The sequence below is a fragment of the Heterocephalus glaber genome, unplaced genomic scaffold (genome assembly GCF_053883595.1).
Source record: "Heterocephalus glaber isolate CG9 unplaced genomic scaffold, H.glaber_assembly_v1.0 deba00001564, whole genome shotgun sequence".
NCBI lineage: Eukaryota > Metazoa > Chordata > Mammalia > Rodentia > Bathyergidae > Heterocephalus > Heterocephalus glaber.
The window spans coordinates 2,962,574-2,979,143 of record NW_028258351.1 but is presented as its reverse complement, the minus strand read 5'-3'; the positions used below and the strand labels follow the sequence as shown (position 1 = coordinate 2,979,143).

The 16,570-nt window shown below is 37.8% G+C and overlaps 1 protein-coding gene across 15 annotated transcripts in view; it reads left to right on the top strand.

Moving 5' to 3' along the window:
• Bcas3 (BCAS3 microtubule associated cell migration factor) overlaps nucleotides 1-16,570 on the top strand; it is a 583,853-nt gene that overhangs the window by 23,478 nt on the left and 543,805 nt on the right. The gene's annotated exons all lie outside the window — the stretch shown is intronic.

Below are 16,570 nucleotides of genomic sequence, written 5' to 3'. Positions count from 1 at the left end.
GCCTGTTGTCATTTGCCGCTGTGTAGCATGTAAGCATGTTTTTGTAGTTTGCAGAAATGTTGGGGCTAGATTGAAATTAAAATAATTTTTAAAGAGCAGGGCGTGGTGGTGCACACCTGTAATCCCAGCACTCAGGAGGGTGAAGCAGGAGGATTGCTGCAAATTTGAGGCCAGGCTGGGCTACATAGTGAGACCCTGTCTCAAAAAAATAATTTTTTAAAGTAATTGGTTCTTTATTAAAAAATGGTTTGGAAAGGACATCCAGTTGGAGGAGGCATTATTTATGCCAATGAGTGTATTTTAGACATTGTACAATAATTTGTTGTCATTATTACTTTTACTTGGGTGCTAGGAATTGAACCCAGAGTCTTTCATATGGTGAACATGGCTCTGCTTCTGAGCTACATCCATCCCTAAGAGTTTGAATTTTCTGGGAGGAAAGGTGAGTTGTAGGATGAGAAGTTCACCTTAGTCTTTTAGTCAGTGTGGGCTCTTTGAATATCTTTTAGTAACAGATTTCTTTTTTCTTTTTGTGATGCTAGGGATTGAACCAGGGCCTCACATGCTAGGCAAGTGCTCTATCACTGACAGATATATTCTAAAAACTGTCTTTAATAAACATGGAGGGCCAGGGATTTAGCTCAGTGGTTCCACTGCCTGCCTTGCAAGCACAAGGACCTGAGTTTGATCCCCGGTACCAAAAATAAAATAAACATGGATTTCCAGTGTTATGAATAGAAAATACAGAGAAATAGAATCATTATGAGGTCAGCTAAGAGACAGTTTCACTTGACTAATTTTTTATTTTGGTACCAGGGATTGAACCCAGGGCTTTTGCACTGAGCTGAATCTTCAGCCCTTGTTTTATTATTTATTTATTTATTTATTTTTTTGAGACAGGGTCTCACTGTGTAGCCCAGGCTGTCCTTGAACTTGCTGTGATCCTCCTGCCTCAGGCTCCCAAGTGCTGGGATTATAGGCATGCTCCATCATGCCTGGCTTTATTTTTTATTTTTAGATAGGGTGTTGCTAAGTTGCCCAGGCTGGGCTGGAACTTGCAAACCTCCTGCCTCAGACTCGCAGCATACTGGGATGATAGGTTTGTGCCACTATGTTCTGGTCCACTGTTGTCTAAATGTTAGATGTTGAGACCCTAAAGTAAATTTGTTGTAAGAGGATTACAGAAAACCTTGGTAAGTGATAAGACATTTAGAAAAGAAGATGTTATCAAAAACAGTCAAGGTTTTGGGCCGAGGACTGGTGTTGCCTGGTAGGTGAGATGGCATCATTTCAGAAGAAATGGAATTTGATCATTCAATTTATGGTTAAATTATGTTAAAAATTATATGAAGCCAAAAGGCACCGTGTAGTGTTTTCTTATGTGTAATAAAGGGTTCTTATTTAAAATCCAGGATAGTACATTTGTACAGCTGATTTTTCATAAGGTTTAATGTCTGCTTAGGTTTTATATCTACTTTTGAAACAGCGTGTCTGTGTGGTGTGTATTTATGTATTGAACTGGGTCTCACTGTGTAGTCCAGGCTGAACTCATTCTCACTGTGTAGCCCAGATTGGCCTTGGAGTTCATGATCCTCTTGCCTACGCTTCCTGAGTGCTGAGATTACAGGCATTCGCTACCATTCCTGGCTAATATTTTAAGCAAAATCATGAAAATATATTCATTACAGCACTTGGTGGATGGCCATTGTATGAAACAGTATATTTTAACTTCAAAAGTTAACATTTGTAGCCAGGCATGCTGCCATATGTCTGTAATCCCAGCTGGTGGAGAAGCTGAGGCAGGAAGATTTTCCCGGCTTGGGAAATTTAGCAAGTTAGTGAAACTCTGTCTCAAAAAAGAATTAAAAAAAAAAAAAAGAAAGAAAGAAAGGCTGGGGATGGAACTCAGTGTGAAGGATCTGTGTTCAGCCTCCAGTATGGAGAGGAGGGAGGTGGTTAACTTTTGTTTTCTTGGAGCTTTATATGTATGTACTTCCAATATGTGACACTAGGTGTCGCTGACACACTGGTCTATAAAAAGTGAAGCTGTTTCAGGCAATTTTTGCCCTAAAGCTTTTAGTGTAGCTTTTAGTCACTAAAAGCTTTAGAACAAACATGCAAGGGCATATTTGAGGTAAATACCAATCAGTCTATTATTTATTAGAAGTTGAGTACCAGTAGATCTTGCCATGTTAAAATTGTTAGCCAGGAAACAATTTTTATAGGTTTCATTCGGAAATAATAACAGTGTTAGGGATTTGACTATACTGGTAAGCAGAAAACATTTGGAGCCCAGTCAAAAAATTACTTATTTTGTTGGTTCCATTCTCTTTTTACTGGAAAAATAAGAGATGAATGACTCTTTAGTCATCTCTAGTGGAAGCATTGTTGTGTCATGGGATGAATAAAAGAAATGAAGAATAATATTGAAATAACTTGTAGAATCCACCTATATTAGTGGACAAAACTTTTTTCTTTTTTGCGGTATTGGGAATGAACCCAGGGCCTTTGCACTGAGCTACATCCTCAGCCCAGTTTTTTATTTTGAGACAGGGTCTTGCTATGTAGGTAAGTTGCCCAGGCTGGGCTAGAACTTGGGACTCTCTTGCCTCATCCTCTCAGAGTGTTATCTTTTATTCTTATAGTGGCATTATATAATTTTTACTGATTTGACATAGGTGGTAGATGTTACATTAATTGAAATTTATTCTAAATTAGAATGTTGTTTGAAATTTTTCACCTTAAAATAATATATTATTTGGAACATGCTAAATTATGAGTCTCTGCAATGCAAATGTTTATTTTTTATTTATTTATTTCCATTTTTAATTTTTGGTACTAGGAATTGAACTCGGGACCTTGTGCTTGCGAGGTAGGCATTAGAACCACTGAGCTAAATCCCTGGCCCCAAATTTTTATTTTATTTTATTTTATTTTATTTTATTTTATTTTTTGGTACTGGGGATTGAACTCAGGTCCTTGTGCTTGCGGGGCAGGCGGCGGAACCACTGAACTAAATCCCTGGCCCCCAATTTTTATTTTTTGATAACTTTTATTGAACATAACATTCAGTAACGTATACAGATCATAAATGTATAGGTTGGATTTCTATATATGTATATAACATAACCATCACATGGTTAGAAACCTCACAACTCTCACCACTTCCTGACAACTCTATTTTCTTTGTATCCCTGGATAACTGCTGTTCTGCCTTCTGTCTTCAGAGATTTTTCTTTTGTTTTTTGCGGGGGCAGTACTGGAGATTGAACCAAGGGTGCTCTGCCACGGAGCTGTATCCCCTGCCTATGGGTGTTTTTAAAATTTGGAAACATGGTCTTGGTAAGGCACTAAGTTACCAAGTCTGGCCCAAACTAGTGATCCTACTATCTCATCCTCCCAGAGTGTGGGCATTGTAGGGTGTGCCACCAAGCCTGGAGGGGTTAATATTTTAAGTGGGAAATTTTCTGAAATTATAAGGCATAAAAAGAGGCAAATGCAAATTAATGTATGTTTGTGAGTTAACGGCACTATTGATGTTTTCAACCAGATGATTCTTTGTTATTAGACACTGTCATGTACATTGTAGAACATAGATGCAGAAGTAGTTAGAAGGTCTGTAGCCTTTATCTACTAGGCAAGTGCTCTACCTCTGAGCTACACTGCTGGCCCTGTAGCCTCTATCTACTAGATAAGGGGGACACCTCATCAAGTGTAATGGTCAGAAATGACTCCCCACATTGCCGAGAGTCCCATGGTTGTAAACCATCCCAGGCTGAGTGCTGTTGCTGTAAAGTAATTCTGAGGAACATGTGTGCATATATATATATATTTTTTTAATGGGAAAAGTAATTGTGAGCAGTTAAGAATATCAAGAATTGACAGTGTATATCCAGATCTAAGTACATTAATAAGAACTGTTTTAAAGTAAAATTAAAATATCTCTGGAATTTCTAAATATTAAAATGAAAGAATATGGTATATTATAAACCTGTTTTTCTGCACAATATTTCAGGTTCATCATAATCATCATTTATCTTACTGTTCTTTTAAGAATAGTGTTAAGTACTAATTTTTATGGGACTTTACAAAGGAATTTGACTAGTGTTTTTGTTTTCTAAATTTTGCTCATACTCATTTTAATGTTTTGAATTTTAGGCATAGGAGAAAGGGAATGAATTGGATAATTTTAAACAACAGAAATATATTATTTGCGAACAGAGCTGCACTTGCTGTCTATAGTGGCTGACATTTGCGTGACACCAGTCTCTCACATGGCTGTCTTTCTTCCCTGTGCCTGCGTCTTTACCTGGTCTTTTCCTGTGTGTTTCTGAACAGGAGAATTTCTTAAAGATGATTTTCACAGCCTCAGAATTCCAGTATTTTCTGGGAGTCTGTGTACATGTGTTTGTGTAGTATTGGGAATTGTCTTTCATGGATTGATTGCCTGTAGCTTTTTAGCATTACAGAATATTCCATTTTATGGAGTACCGCAGTTTGTTTATGATAGATTAAAAAAAAAAAAAGACATGCCTGCTGTGCAAGTGCAAGGACCCAAGTTCGATCCCCAGTACCAAAAAAAAAAAAAAAGACATATATACTATAATGTGCACAAATCTCAAGTATAGAACTTAATTTTTTTCCTTGTGCACTTGTGTGTATGTAATGTATATATGTGTGCCTGTATGTGCACATGTATGTAAAAGTAAATGAAACCACCACTGGCAAAAAAATAGTTTTCTTTCTTACTCTTGAGTTCTCCAATGTTTCTACTTCCCACAGTGAAAAATAGTTGCCCCTCTGACCACATATCAGTTTTTTGTGGAGTAGACTTAAATATAAACTGATGCACATGGTATGTAATCTTTTGTCTGTCTTCTTTTGCTTAATGTATATTTTAGATTCATCCTATTCAACATGTAATAAAATAATGAATTGAGGGCAGTCTAGTCTGTGTCTGAGTGATTATGAAGTGTTTATGACAGCTGCTACACCAACACTCTCCATAATGGTGTCACACTGACTTCTGAACACCTTCCAGTCTGCCTCCCGGCGTGTGTGTCAGTGTAGTCTGAGTGCTTTTACATTAACATCTACCCCAAGTAAGAGCTTTTGACTACAGAAGTGTTAGTTGCAAATGGAAGATACCATTAGAGCAGCTTCAAAGGACTGGAATGATACTTGGATTGGTGGGGGCTGAAGTCATGGCTGGGGTTTTGAAGTGTAATGTCTAAATCAGCGTTGCATAGCTGAAGGAATGTGTGAGTCCAAGCTGCATTTCTTTGATCTTCCTTTAGAAAATCCGGGTGAAGGGAAAAGGTTAAAGTTGCTTTAAAATACTTCTTTCTATGTGTGCAAAAAGTTGGAAGTATGGAAATATGATTACAAGTTCCATTCATTATTTGTGTTCTGTGGTTTTCATATTGTTCTTGAAACTCACTTCTTTCTTGCTTTAAGTTTTGTATTTTGTATTTAGTGTCAAGACCAAAATACAGACTGGGTTGCAGTCTCCTTTATGTGGTTAGCAAATATCTGTTCTATAAGTTGTTAGTCCTCACAAATATGCATTCTACGTGGTTTTTGTGGTTTGCATTTTTTTCCTTGATGATACAGAGAGTTAGGCTACAGAGATACTGACACTCTGGCATTAACTGAATCATTTGTGGTTAAGCAGGCCAAAATAAAACAAAACTTGTTCCCTTCTTCCCTCTAATTCTGAGGGGCTTTTAAAAGAACTTACTACTCTTTTCCATTAGAAATATATTCCTTAAACTGTGCTATCAGGATTTTGAAATTGTTGAAACATAAAATATACATAAATTAAAATGTTGGCAGTGAGTTGGTAGAGAAAATATGGCTGAATTTAAGAACTATTAAGTAGTGTATCAGGAAATTCTGAAGCCATTTGAGACTACAGAATTTTGGGCAGTTTTTTTTTGGGTACCAGGGATCGAACTCAGGACCCTTGTGCTTGTGAGGCAGGTGCAGCGCCACTGAGCTAAATCCCCAGCCCTTAGTCTTTTTTTTTTTTGTTTATAAAATCAAAATAAAACCGCCTGGGGATTTAGCTCAGTGGTTCTGCCACCTGCCTCAGCGCAAGGTCCCGAGTCCTGAGTTCAATCTCTGGTGCCAAAACAAACAAACAAATGAAAAAAACCAAAATAAAACCGTTTCTCACAACTCATGAAGGTTTGGCTTCCAGATACAACACTATCCCCACCCTCAACATAAACCCAAATCCCTAGATGCTTAAGTCACTTGTATCAAGTCGTGTAGTATTTGCATATAACCTACGCATACCCCATATACTTTATTATTATTATTATTTTTTATTAAATTCTTTTATTGGTACATTGTAGGTATGCAACACAATTACATTTCTCATTGGGAATTGTACCTTTACATAATCCATCTTGGTTCTTATTTTCCCATTCCTAGCCCTCCCTTTACCCCCTCCACCCTTCCCTATTTACAAAGACTTCATTTCCATTTTTTCCTTTTCTCATCATTTTTCCTTTCCCTTCTTTCCTTTCCCCTGCCCCTCCCACTTCCCCTACCCCTTTGGACCTTTTCTTCCTATTTTGCATTATCCATTATTCATTCTAATCATTGGTACATTTTAGGTATACAATATAATTACATTCATTGTTGGAAATTTACATCTTTACGTAGTCTCTCTTGGTTCTTATTTTTCACCCTTGCCCCACCCCCCCTTCAACCCCTCCATTCCTCCCTATTTACAAAGATTTTGATCCTATTTTTCCATTTTCTCATATTAATTCCATTCCCTTCTATCCTTTTCCCTAGCCCTCCCACTTCCTTCCCCTTTGCCCCTTTTCTTCCTATTTCACATTACCTATTATACATTTTAGTCCCCATTTACACTTTCAGTTTCTCACACCAGAGAAACTATTCAGTATTTATTCATGTGTGTCCTATTTATTTCACTTAAGAGTATTGCCTCAATGTGCATCCACTTAGCTATAAATGTCTGTAATTTCTCATATTTTAGGGCTGAGTAGTACTCCATTTTATAAAAAAACCACATTTTCCAACAGCCAGTATCATACTAAATGGTCAAAAACTGAAATCCTTCACACTAAAATCAGGAACAAGACAAGGATGTCCACTATCACCACTCTTGTTCAATATAGTTCTGGAAACATTGGCCACGGAAATTAGACAAGAGAAAGAAATAAAAGGAATAAAGATAGGTAATGAAGAAGTCAAATTGCCATTATTTGCAAATGACATGATACTGTATATCAAAGACCCCAAGAACTCCACCAAAAGTCTTCTAGACTTAATAACCAAATTCAGTCAAGTAGCTGGTTACAAGGTCAACACAGAAAAATCAATAGCTTTCCTCTACACAAATGACAGACTCACTGAGAGAGAAACAGGGCAGATAATTCCTTTCACAATAGCATCCAAAAAACTGAAATACCTAGGAATCAACCTAACGAAAGAAATCAAAGACCTCTTTTCTGAAAACTATGGCACTCTGAAAAGAGAGATTGAAGATGATATAAGAAAATGGACAGACATCCCCTGCTCCTGGGTAGGAAGGATTAATATAGTGAAAATGGCCATACTTCCAAAACTGCTATATAGATTCAATGCAATTCCAATTGAGATCCCAGCAGCATACTTCATGGACCTTGAGAAAACAATCCAAAAATTCATTTGGAACAAGAAGAGACCCAGAATAGCAAAAGCAATTCTAGGTAACAGAGACATGGCAGGGGGTATCACAATCCCCAACCTGCAACTCTACTGCAAAGCTACTGTGATAAAAACAGCATGGTACTGGCAAAGAAACAGACTTGAGGACCAGTGGAACAGATTAGAAGATGCAGAAACAACACCAGACACACTCAGCCATCTCATCTTTGACAAAGGAGCCAAACACCCTCACTGGAGGAAAGATAGCCTATTTAATAAATGGTGCTAGAAAAATTGGGCTTCAGCTTGCCAAAGATTAAAACTAGACCCCATATACTTTAAATAATCTCTGGATTACTTATAATACCGAGTACAATGTAAATTCTATGTAAATAGTTATTATATGTATTATTTAGGGAATAATGATGAGGAAAAAGGACTACATATTCAGTAAAGTTGTGATTTTTTTTTTTTTTTTCTGAAAAAGAAATTTTTTTGAAACAGAATCTTGCAGTACAGTCCAGGCTGGCCACAAACTTGTGATCTTCCTGCCTTAGCCTCTCAAGTGTTGGGATTATAGTCCTGTGCCACCATGCCCCGCTTTTTCATGAGTATTTTTTGATCCATTGTTGGTTGAAACCATAGCTAGTCAGATTCCAGGATTAGGAACCTGTGGATGTGGAGGGCCCACTGTATGTCATTAAATTGACATCCAAGGAGAGATCGATCTTGCTTTGTAGGTGTTTTGTTTTGGACAGGATCTTGCTCTGTAGCTGACAGGGCTTGAACCCACAATCCTCCTGCCAGAGTGCTGGGGTTATATATATGCTCCACAATACCTGGTTGCTGTATATTTTTAATACATGCTTAGATGCTGCTGGATGAAGTCTCTGTTGCTTCTGTTTTTAAATTTTGTTTTTGCAGTGCTAGGGATCAAACCCAGGGAGGGCTTCCTGCATGTTAGGCAAGCACTCTATCAGAGTTACGCTATAGCTACTTCTTTGTATTTGTACAATTTCTCCCTAATTAAAAATAAATCATGGAGGCTGGGGATGTAGCTCAGTGGCACTTCAACTGCCTGGCAAACACAAGGTCCTGAGTTCAATCCCCAGTGGGGAGGGGGGAGAAAGAAAAATAAATTATGGGAGCCAGGCATCGTGCCACATAACTATAATTCCAGCACTCAGGAGGCTGAGGCAGGCCAATCATTGCAAGTTGAAGGGCTGGGGTACATAGTGAGCTTAGTGTCAGCCTGGACTGCACAGTGAGACCCTGTCTCAAAAGAAAAAAAAAAGTATATATATGAATGAGGATCATTCAGAACACTTAGCTATAAGACCTGGGGTTCAATCCTTAGAACTGAAAAAATATTATTAGAGTTAATGAGGCACTTTTTTTTTTTTTTTGGTATCAGGGATCGAACTCGGGGTCCTTGCACTTGCGCAGCAGGCGGTGAAACCACTGAGCTAAATCCCCGGCCCCTGTGAGCCACTTTTGACACATTATAAATAACTCAAGTACCTTTTTTCCTTAGTAAAAAATTTTTATTGGAGCTGAAGACATTATATTACAGTGATACATGTCTACCCATGTTTACAGCAGCACAGTTCATAATAGCTAAATCTTGGATGTGGCCTATATGTCTGTCAACAGATGAATGGTTAATAAAATGTAGTATTTCATTAAAATGTAGTACTTTATTACAATGGAGTATTATTCTGTCATAAGAAGGCTAAACTTGAGTCATTTGTAGGGAAATGGATGCACTTTAAGACCATAATGTTAAGTGAAATAAATCAGACACACAAGCTTAAATATCTCATGGTTTCTCGTATATGAAAACCCAAATTATAAATAAGAAACAAAATAAAAGACAGATAACAGGAAGTAGAGAGATAAATCTCTCTCAGAGGGTCAGGAGATCAAGAGATGGAGGGAGGGAAAGGGGCTGAAAAAAGGAATTGAGATGTGTTATGTACATGCACCAACTGCACACAAGGAATGAGAACATCATGCACTGCAAACACGTATTTAAAAAAAAGGAAGGGGATCAAGATATGGATAGAGGGGAGAGGAAGGGAGTGGCAAGGAATGAAAAAAAGAATGAAGATGTGCTATGTACGTGTACCAACTCCCCACAAGGAGTGTGATCACTCTGTACTACAAACATGTGCTAATAAAAAATAAAACTAGCGAAATGGTCTTTTTAAGGAACTTCTTTTGTGCTTATGGTTAATACATGCAAAACTGATAAGAATGATAACTGCATTTGTATATTCAAGTGGACTATTTTTAGATAACTGATAGGAAAGAAAACATGTTGTAGGTAAAAACATAAATACATAAAAGACAGAGCAGAGGCTGGCTTGATCTCCGTCAGGACTATGAAGATGAATGTGATTAAAAAACTACCACACAGGGCTGGGGATGTAGCTCAGTGGCTCCGCACCTGCCTTGCAAGTGCAAGGTCCTGAGTTTGATTCCCAGTACTGGAAAAAAACAAAACAAAACAAACTACCACACAAATGAGGTGGAGTTTACCACCTTGGTACTAAGTAGTGCTTTTCTTCAGGGCTACAAAGCATAGGAAGCAATAATCCAGTGGGCTCAAGAACTGAGTTAGAATTGAGCTGTACCGGTTCTCTGATATGGGATATTACACATGGGTGCCTGTCCAGAATCAATAACAGGCTGTGAGGGGACCAGAGGCAGAGATGTGTCATGCTAAATATCATTAATGCAGAATAATGACACCGATAGAGATATGGTCATTTATTCATTCAACAAGCATTTCCTTGGTTTATCATTTATTTAGTGCCAATTAGATGTTACAGGTACTTTTGAATACACATTGTAACATTTGCTTTGTTGGAATAGATGTTATTTCCCTTATTTCAAAGCCAAACTCAGATGTAGCAAATTTGTATAGCTACTAAAATAAATTGAATTTGTAACCTGTAACCTGGTGTACTGTATCTGCTTTGCATTGTTGCCACAGGGCATGATTCTGGGAGTAATAAAACTTCCAGGGTTGCACATATTAGCTGCTTTTGTGCTCTAGAACTTGTCTAGGATTTATCCAGAGAACTTTGACATGAACAATTTGCATTGTTTGCTTTTTGTTTTCTGGTACTGGGAATTCATCCCAGGGACTTCATAGTGTGCTTTATATCCCCAGGTCTGTTTTTATTTTATTTTTTGTTTGAGTCAGGGTCTTGATAAGTTGTGAAGTTAGCTTGGTTGAACTGGAACTTGTTATCTTCTTGCCTCAGCCTCCCAGAATTACAGGCATGTGCCGCCATGCTGGCTACAAAATTCCTTTGTTTTCCATGTGCACATAGATCAAAAATAGTATTTTACAATATTTTAAATAATATTGTGTATGAAACAGCGCCTGTGTACATTGAAACAGGAGACTTGTGATATCCTGTGAGAACTCAGAAAGTTTCAGATTTTGAAGATTTTTGGATTTTTGAATTAGAAAGGCTTTTTTTTCTTGGTATGGGGATTGAACTCGGTTCCTTGTGCTTGCACAGCGGGTGGGGATTTTTGAATTAGAGATGCTCAACTTGTATTTCTTTTTTTTCGTTTAGTTTTTTGAGACAGGGTCTTGCTGTGTAGTCCAGGCTAGTCTTGAACTCACTATATAGCCCAGACTGGCCTCAAACTCGGGGCAATCCTCCTGCCTCAGCCTCCCAAGTATTGAGATTACAGGTGTGCACCACCACACCTGGCAAGCTAGGATACTTTTAAAAAGTAGTAATGAGAAGGAAAATCATTTCCTTATTTTCGAACTTATGGTGAAAGCTTCGTTTCTCTCTCCCACCTTCTCTCCCTCCCTCCCATTTTTCTTCTTTCTGATTGAATCCATGGCCTCTGTACTGAGCTATATTCCCAGCCTCCATGTCTGGCTGGAGTTTTCATATAATGGCTTTTTTTTGGTTTTAGTTTTAGTTTTTTTTTGTACTGGGAATTGAACTCAGCACCTTGCGCTTGCTAGGCAGGCACAGTGCCACTGAGCTAAGTCCCTGGCCCTTTTTTTGTTTTGTTTTGTTTTGCAGGGCTCATAGGGTGAGTTAGGAAGAATTCGCTCAGGTATTTTCTGGAAGGGATCATAGAGAATTTGTATTATTTCTTTCTTAAATGTTTGGCAGAATTTAGCAGCAAACTCATCTGGGCTCAGTGCTTTCTGTTTTGGAAGGTTGTCAGTTGCTGATTCAACATCTTTCATGGATATAGGCCTGTGAGGATTACTGTCAGGAGTGAGTGTAGCTTGAGCTGAATATATGTGAGGCCCTGGGTTCAATCCTCTGTACCAAAAACAAGTTACAGGTGAAAGATTTTTCTTTGTTTCTTGTTATGTGAATTTTGGCAGCTTTTGTCTCTCAAGGAATTGGTCCATTTCCTCTAGGTTATCAAATGAGGATGAAAACTTGTTTAGTATTCTTTTCATTTTCCCTCTCATTTGTTTTTATAATTTCTTTCTTAACCTGGCTGGAGTTTTAATGATTTTTATGGATCTTTATAAAGAACCAGCTTTTTTGCATTGATTTTTCTCTATTGATTTCATGTTTTCAATTTTTATTGACTTCTCCATATTTATTTGCTTCTGCTTGCTTTGAGGCCAGTTTGCTTGTTTCGGCCGGTGGATTTTGAATTTTAGCATTCAGTGCCCTGGGTTCTCTCTGTGCACTCACTGCTTTCACGTCAAAATCCCACAGATTTTGATGATAGTTGAATTTTAATTTTCATTTAGTTAAAATATTATACTCTTCTTCTGAATGTTTCTTGTTTGCCCTGTGTATTACTAAGAATTGTGTGGTTTAATCTTTGAGTATTTTGTTAATTTCCAGCTATCTTCCTGTTATTAATTTGATCACAGTTATTGTACGGTTAACATTCTTTTAAATTTGTTGAGGTGTATCTGTTGTTTAGAAGATGGACATCTGAATTTTTACAAATTTTTCTGAAGGGCAATTAGCAATGCTGAATGAACTATATCAGATACAAACTTCATAAATATTCTTTTGGGATTAAAATATACTGCTCGGGCTGGGGATGTAGCTCAGTGGTAGAGCACTTGCCTTTCTGTACTAGCTGGGTTCAGCCCCCAGCACTGCCAAAAAGGAAAACAAAAAACCCCCAAAACTGGTTGGGATCAACCCCCCAACAATACCCCCCCCTTTTTTTGCACTAGTGGAGATTGAACACAGGGCTTCACACATGCTTGGGAAGCACCACTGAGCTACATCCCCACACTTTAATTTTTGAGAGAGAATCTTGCTAAGTTGCCCAGGCTTGCTTCTAACATGCATTCTTCTGCCTCAGACTCTCAGGAAGCTGGAACTACAGGCACGTGCCCCTGCTTCTGGCTTGGGATCATCTTTTCTATAGAGTGGAATTCGGTTGTATTTTTCCCAGAAAAATCTTTTGCATTTCTGTGTTCAAGAATAAACTGCATTACTATCAGTTTTCTACAACTCAGAGTATTGTGATGTATCTGTCAAAGAAAAAAGCAAATCCCTCGGGAATCAGATAACCTCCAGGGGCCCTCTAGAGAACTCTTGGTAATCCATTAAAGCACACATATCACATTATCCCATTTCAAAATCTTTCACAATTTTTCTTGATTACCTTAACTAAAACCTAGAAACAACCCAGAGGTCCATCAATAGTAGAATGAAGTCTGTATAGCAACAGAAGTTAACCCCTGCCCCCTTGTAAAATGCCAGATGTGGTGGCCATGCCTGTAATCCCAGTACTCAGGAGGCTGAGGCAGAAGGATCACTGCAAGTTTGAGGCCAGCCTGGGCTACATTTCGAGTTAAGGACACCCTGAACTGCCTTGTCTCAAAAATCAACCCCCCCAAAAAAACCCACAACCCTGTAATCCCATGGAACAACGTAAATTTCAGTGGCATAATACAATGCATAACAGTGCATACTATATGATCACATTTACACTGAGTCAAGTAAAGCTGCTTTTTGGTGGGGCTGGTGATCGAAGCCAGGACCTTCCCACTGAGCTAGCTCTTTTATTTTCAGATAGGGTCTTGCTAAATCATTAAGTTGCCCACAGTGGGCTTGGACTTGTGACACTCTTGCCTCAGCCTCCCAGAGAGCTTAATCACTGGTGTGTACCACCATGCCTGGCTTCAACAAGTAAAACTTACGTAAACTATCAGACGTCAGTATTGTGGTTAATGTTACTTTTAAATTGGAATTTTTTTTTACTAGGAAAGCCCTTCTGATTTTTTGCAGTTCTGTTTTGTTATCTATATGCTGGTAACAGGTGGCTTAACATTGAAGAACTATATTCCCAGAACTATATTTACAACTAGTGATTTGTGCTTTTTTTTTGAGGGAGGAGGTGCTGAGGATTGAATTAAGTGCCTTGCACATGTTAGGCAAGTACCTTACTACTGAGCCCCACCCCCAGCCCCGATCTGTGCTTCTTCAAATGTATCTCTGTAAGGTTTACCAGCCACAGTCCTCCATTTTACCAGTGTCTTTAGGGGAAGATGGCATTAGGAATGTGTACTGTTGTCAGTATTATTTATTTATTTATTTTTTAGTACTGGGATCAAACTCTGGACCTTGCGCTTGCGAGGCAGGTGGCTGAACCACTGAGCTACATCCCTGGCCCTAAAGTATTATTTTTTATCCTTGTATTTGATTGAATTTTCCATTTTGTAGTTGGTCAGACATTAGGATTTCAGAAACAAGTTTGTTTCTTTGGACTGGCTGGCCTTGTGCTTTTAGAATTCTCTAGAGGTAAGCACTTATACAGCTCTCTCGGAATTTTTATAGCCTTTTTTCTGTGTGTATTCTTGTCTGGGCTGCTGTAATTTCCTTTTGCCTTAGATTAAGTTGTGAGGTTCTAAACTTGTGTTTCTCCACCACTTTTTTTGGTTTGGTGTGTAATTTGCATATTTTCACCATGCGAAAGCTATTTTCTATGGTTGGAAAAGATTTTTTTTCCTACAGTGTGAACAAATCATGCTTTGTTCTCCTTATTGTGCCTCCAAGCTGGTACGTCCGGTTTATGCTCCAAACAACAAAAGTCTGTCATCAGAAATTAAAATGCCAGCAAGAACAAAGGCAGACACCACGAGGAGCTCTTGGAGCTCCCTGTTTGCTCCTCTCCCCATGTTACCGCAGTTGCCAGGAAGTTGGAGCACTGCTCGGTACACTTCTTCCTTGAAGTTCTATTCTTGCATTTATTGTTATTGTGGGTTTAAAAGTGAACTTATAGCTCTGTAATTTTCAGGACCTATAAAATCTGAGCTGTTCTTAAGAAACTTAAAAGTCACATTTGACAGCCTTTTCTGTGAAAGCAGTATTACCAGTGAGCGTACTAGATGAGATTATTAGAGACCCTTTAGAGTGGTAGCTAATGCAGAGTCTCTAAGGACATGACCATGCTCTGTGTGTCCTGTCTTCCTTCTCCTCTTCCTCCTCCTCCTTTGTTTCTTTTTTTGTACTAGAAATTAAACTCAGGGACTTCACATTGAGTTACAGCCTTATTTTTGATTTTTAGACAGGGTGTCACTATGTCTCTTGAGTTGTCCAAGCTGGGCTCAAAGTTGTGATCCTCCCGCCTCAGCCTCCCAGAATGTTCTGTTTGTCCTTTCTAAAATGCGCACAACACATCCTGCCTGTATGTGTCTGTTCTGAAGTGGTATGCTAATGTAGAATGTTCGCATACTGTTTGGTGAGTTCTTTCCTAGGAAGGTTGGTGTTTATGACTCATGTAGGATAATTTAGAGTCACACTTCTAATTCCAGTGTGTTGTACAGTCATGACTTTATTCACAGATATCTGTAAATCCCTTTGTCATAAAGATTCTACGATCTTAACTTCAAAGAATTAAAAAAAATGGACAGTAAATGTGTAGATAACATTTTATAAACAATTCCAAGGGTTTTTTTTCCTCCCTCTGTATCACATTTTTTTTTACGCTTTACCTATAAAGAAGGATTTCTAATAGAAGGATAGAATAAAGCATGTAGGTTTGTTTTGAACATTTTTTTTTCTGAAAACCATATTGTGTTTAGGTTTCAAAATGTTTTTCTATGTCAAACTAAGCTCTTGTGTATTAAATACAGGGATGGTAAACTTCTGTCATATTGTGAGTTTGCCAAAGTAGATTTGGTTTTAAAAAATTACTATTTAGTATGTTTGAGTACAGAAACTCTGTTAAACACAATTAAACTTTTTTTTTTTTTGAGTACTGGGGATCGAAGAAACCACTGAGCTAAATCCCTGGCCCTAAAATTTTTTTTTTTTTAACATTAAGGTTTTATTTGATAGAACTCAAAGTTAAATACCAGACCTCCGGCACATGGAAATAATAGTATAGAATAGTAGATTTTGTGTTAGAATACTCTTAATTTGTTACATAAATGAGAAGTGCTTTTTATTACGTGGAATTACAGTTTCAATGTAAACTCTACAGTATTATTTTAAAACTTATTTTTATTTTCTTATTAATAGAAATATTATGTATGTTATTAGGATTATTGTCTCTTCCTTAGCAAACAATTGATTATCAAAATATAAATGACTTAGTCATCATGCCATTTATTCTTTTGTCTGTTGATAAAATTTCAAGAATTGGAAATGTGGGACTAGCCAAAAACACATCAGTGGATTACATTGTGTATCACTTTTTATCATATGCTTAAAAATCAAGGATAGGGCCGGGGATTTAGCTCAGTGGTTCTGCCTCCTGCCTTGCAAGTGCAAGGAACTGAGTTCGATCCCCAGTACCAAAAAAAAAAAAAAAAATCAAGGATAGTGTAAGCTAAATTTTAGGTAATATATGAAGTGGCAAATTGAACACAGTAACCATTTAATAAGGTCTCAATTTCAAATTCTATTCTGTGACAATAAAAGGTAGGCTT